Here is a 5,111-nt window from a genome sequence, read left to right as displayed (position 1 = left end):
GAAGGAGGTCGCGAGAGGGCCGATCGGGGGCCTTTTTTGCCCACGGCCGGGCAAGAGGGAAGGGATTTCCTTCTTAATTCTTGCTTGATTAGATTGATACATCTCCTCTCTTTATATAGAGAGGTTTACTTAACTCCCAAGCAAGGCTTACTTGACCCCTAAGCAAGCAACCCTTATCTCTAATTAACCCTAAGACTAATGGGCCCATTAGGCCCATTACATACACTAACACTACACCCCACCTGGACATGCAACTTGTCCTCGAACTGCAGCCTAACCAACTTATAACCATGACTCGATGCAACACAAACCGAACACCTAAAAATAAGCCTTTTACATCTCGGCTTGTTTTATGACTCTCAACCTAAAAATAAGACATCAAGGTCCTTTGCGCAGCGAAGGGAAACTTGGAGGAGCGGCAACTGCATACCATGCATCTCTCGCACACACCGACGCGCTAGGAGGCCGCGCGCAGCAGCCTGCAGCCTCACCGCCGCTGACACGTGGCGGGTAGCGATCCAAGACGGAAGCGGTGACGGCGACGGCGGGGACTTGATCTGCTGGATGTGGACGCCCTGGGATGGCGGTGGCGCTGATGGGAACAAGGTCGTCGCACTCCCGTCGTAGGGCATCCCATACTGGGCGGCGGAGCTGACCGGCGGTGGCTGCTGCAGCTGCAGCGGAGCGCCGGGCACGGCGGAGGCTGCCAGGAGCGGCGGCTGCCACTGTAGCCAGGGCTGGGCGGTGGTGGCGATGGATGGCAGCTGCAGCGGCCCGGCGAGCACGGCGAAGGCCGCCTGGTGCGGCGGCTGCCACGGCAGCCACGGTGGCGCGGGGGTGGCGATGGGCGTCGCAGCCGGGTGCGGCCCGTAGGACCCGGCCAAGAACAGGTGGATCTCTTGGACCGCCTGGGTTAGGTCCCACAGCACCCCGGACACCTCTTCCCAGGTGAGGACGGCGGGGGCGGGCGCGACGGAGGACCCCGGCGCGGGCAGGAGCGGGGCGACGGTCGCCGAAGGCGACAAGGGGACCGGCAGCGGAAGACACGGGCTTGGCGGCTGTGAAGACATGATCGAATCAAAGCTAGCTGATACCAAATTGTTAGAAGGAGGGTGCGAGAGGGCCGGCCGGGGGCCTTTTTGCCCACGGCCGGGCAAGAGGGAAGGGATTTCCTTCTTAATTCTTGCTTGATTAGATTGATACATCTCCTCTCTTTATATAGAGAGGTTTACTTAACTCCCAAGCAAGGCTTACTTGAGCCCTAAGCAAGCAACCCTTATCTCTAATTAACCCTAAGACTAATGAGCCCATTAGGCCCATTACGTACTCTAACAGCATGCATCCACGCTGCTTGAGCACTTTTTTCTCAACTGAGGATATTATTATGCTTGTACAAGATTATCAGGGGTTATGCTCAAGGTCAGAGCTTCATGTAAGTAGCACTAATAATGGATGATGTTCAACCTTCATATATATAGCTCCAACCGCCATGTACCAAATCACATACTCCGCAGAAATTTTACCTATTGCTGGTTTAGTTACATCTCAGCTTGCAGCCAGGACGAGAAGAACAAAAATGTAGTTTTCTTAACTGACAACTAAATAACACTAGCTGTGTGCCTTTTTCATGTACATCAACATAACACCTTAGAAAATGTGCATGTCAAAACAGCTAGAAATCTCTTGGAGATATTTAACTGGAAGTTCAGCAGCAGCTTGTCGAACAAAAAGGGACATAAACTGATATGCAATTCTTCAAGGCGAAAATGGACTCATCCACTAAAACTTTTATTCATTCCCATGTTTCCGTGGGCAGCAAGTGTAGAATTACATTTTTAACTTCAGCTCTCCTAATTGATCCATCTCAGCGAAACTAATAAGCTAGCTAGCTACGGCTAGGCTAGGCTTAGGCTACTTCTACTCCTCGATCCTCTGGGCCGCGGCTACTGCTCCAGCAGCTTGTTCATCGTGGGGGTCTTCATCTCCCACGCGTGCAGGTTGGTGACCTTGATGTCCGACTCGCCGTTGTTGAAGACGAAGAGGTGCGCGTCGTCCCCAATGGCCTTCCTCGGGTAAACTCTTGTCAGGATGCACGTCTTTCCGCCGGCCCCGAAGCTCTCCACCACAGAATGGTCAATCTGAAATGAAGTTCGCGACATGGCTTAGACCCCTCTTGCAACGGTGACATAGATATTAATCAGAGCATACTTTGATGATTGGTCATGTGGTTAGTTACGTACCAATGTCCTGAGGGCGATCTTCTTGGTCTTGGCTATGTCAACATTGACGAAGCCCGCAAAGGTCGGCCTGTAGATCTGAGACTCGTACGACGACCTGCTTCATAACGATCATAGGGAATTACTATTGGATCAGGATGCATGGATGGTCCAACATTTCAACATTATATGCAATAGTGTGACTTGAGTGAGTTATATCTTATATGTTACCTTGTTGGGTCATTACACATGAGGACGACATAATTGGTGTCGTTGGTCTTGAACACCCTGAAGAAGACGGCTGTCCTCTCCTCGAGGTCATCGGAGGCCAGCAGCCAGAGCCCAAACGGCCCAACGCCGCCCTTGACGTGCGAGTTGAACTTCTTGCATAGCCCCTGTGCATCGGTTCGCCATGACGGGTCGAACTTCTCCGCCTTGTCCAGGTTCCTAATCGAGAACGCTGCCTCAACATCCGATTGCACGGATTTGAAGCCGGTGACCTCGAAGTACTCACCACCCTTGACAGCCTTGTTGCTGACATTGATGTGTTTTGAGCGCAGCGACTTGACCTCCTCCACAGGCCACTGAATCAGCTGCCTCCCACTCCGTGACAGGAAGATCTTCCTTGGTATCGCCTGAAAAAAAATCAGCAACAACAATACATCTCGATCTCAGCACTTCCGGTAGAAAACATACTAGTAGCAAAAAAAATTTTGTTCATGTGGCAGCGTAAGCTAGTGACCTGGATGCCGGCCCAGCCCTTGTGGCGGTCGTCGGTAACGGTGTCAGACTCATTGGCCCAGCCCCAGAGCACTCGGCGTTTCTTGGCCGGGTCGAAGAAGGACTTGGAGGCGTAGAAGTCACCATAGTCGTAGCGGAGGCCGTAGTCATTGTCAGGGAAGGCGGGGTCAGGGGTGTACCTCTCCTTGTCGTGGTTGTAGGTGCCAACGGTGTAGTAATCGTATCGTGTCAGCTCTAGACTCACCTTGAGCACGTATTTGACGTCCTCGGCCAAAGCACGGTCGTGCAACTCCGCGGTATCCACACCGCGCTGGTGGTGACGGCTGCCTCCGACCACCGCCACAGGGAAGAAGTCGGGACATTCCCACATTCCGGTGAGTCCCGCATGCAACGAGTGGCGCGCCTTGACCCACTTCTTGAAGTCTCGGCTCCGGTACAACGCCGCGATCCCCCTCATGTTCTCCTTGGTGCCCACCACCAACCTCCAGTGTCTGCACATATACAAGGTACAACATATATTCTTTATGTATACTCATAGCACAATATATAGTTGGTGGGGGGGGAGGGGGGGGCACCGCCCCCTTCCTCCCAAGCTCTGAGCTAACTTGTGAAGAAAATTTGTTCGGACGACCAAGATGGAAAATAAAATGTACGCGTACCCGTCGGGTCCATACCACGCTGTCGTGGGATCACGGAACGCGCTCACGTTGATGCCGTGGTCGGGGGTGATGATGGGGTTGTACTCGGGCTTGACCCACTCGCGGAGGAAGGGGTCGGAGAGGTTGGCCGGGTACGCGACGTTCTGCACCTGGTTCTTGTCGGGGTCGATGCCGGTGTACATGATGATAGGGACGTCGTTGGGCAGCAGTGTCGCGGAGCCAGACCAGCAGCCGTTGACGTCGAAGGGCCTGGTCGGGTAGATCGCGGGCTGGAGGGCCACCCAGTGGATGAGGTCGGTGGAGACGGAGTGCGCCCAGATGATGTTCCCCCACACGGCGCCCCTTGGGTTGTACTGGTAGAAGAGGTGGTACAGCCCCTTGTAGTACATTGGCCCTGCATCCATCCGCACGTTCGTTTACATATTGGGTGCACAGTGCCATGCAAACATTTTGAACGAATTTTCTTCACGTAGTGTAGGTTTAGATACATGCTGGGTCGCACAGCACAGTGCCATACAAATATCCACACTGGTTAGTTAATTGCTACACGTAGTCACGTACCATTGGGATCTGATTGGTTGTTGCGTCGTCATGGGAAGTAGGTCAATGCCATGCAAACAAAGGCGACGAGGAATGAGCAATGGCCCGTTGAAGAAGAAGATGATCCACAAACATGGAGAGGTAGATAGATGGAAAGAAAATACGTGCGTACCATTGATCCAGTGCTTGGGGGGCTGGAAATGGTAGCCGGTGCGCAGCTCCGTGGCGACCTCCTTGGCCTCCAACGACTGGAGCTCCGGGTAGACGACGTGCGACGCCTGCACCGCCGTCGCCGCCGCCCAGCACAGCAGCGACACGATCGCTAGCGCCGCCGCCGCAGTCCCCATTCCCTCCCCTCTTCTCTGAGCACCCACCACCCGTACGTATACGAATACGAGAGTAGCCTGAAGGAGACGTAGGAGATGAGTGAGTGAGCAATGCGGTGTGTGGTCCGTACGCTTGTATGCACGGGTATTTATAGTCGGGTTTGGATAAGCAGTACACATGGGACTGAGATCCTAGGACTCCACGTGGTGGCCGTGTTGTATTGACAGTCAAAGATTTGGATAAGAACGCACGCATGGAATGGAGAGAGATCCTAGTATTCCACAGGGTGGACCGCGCGCGCGCATGGATAGGCCACGGGGCTCTCCTCTCCTAGATGAACCAGCCGGGGGTACGATTTGACCGTACGTCGGTACGTGTCACTACGCCCGGATGCATGCACGTATATCCGCTGGTCCACGGCGAACGTCGCCGCGCGCCGCCGATCGAGCTCGCCGCGGCGTGCTGCTGCTTTGGATACGGGCATACGGCGACCGCGGAGCCGCCGTAGGTGGATAGGTACACGATGTTTCATGGGTTAACTTAACTCCGCACGTGCCCCTCCGTTTAATAAATGTATATTTGGTACGTGTGCTTGTTAAATTATGATCTAAATTCTAGTACCGTGTTG

General features: G+C 54.0%; 1 pseudogene; it reads right to left on the bottom strand.

Moving 5' to 3' along the window:
• Positions 1-1,850: 1,850 nt before the first annotated feature.
• On the bottom strand, positions 1,851-4,503 carry LOC123175959 (beta-fructofuranosidase, insoluble isoenzyme 3-like; annotated as a pseudogene).
• Positions 4,504-5,111: the final 608 nt, after the last annotated feature.

The sequence above is a fragment of the Triticum aestivum genome, unplaced genomic scaffold (assembly GCF_018294505.1).
Source record: "Triticum aestivum cultivar Chinese Spring unplaced genomic scaffold, IWGSC CS RefSeq v2.1 scaffold188199, whole genome shotgun sequence".
NCBI lineage: Eukaryota > Viridiplantae > Streptophyta > Magnoliopsida > Poales > Poaceae > Triticum > Triticum aestivum.
Note: the sequence above shows the minus strand (reverse complement) of the source record. Positions and strands in the feature narration are given on the sequence as shown.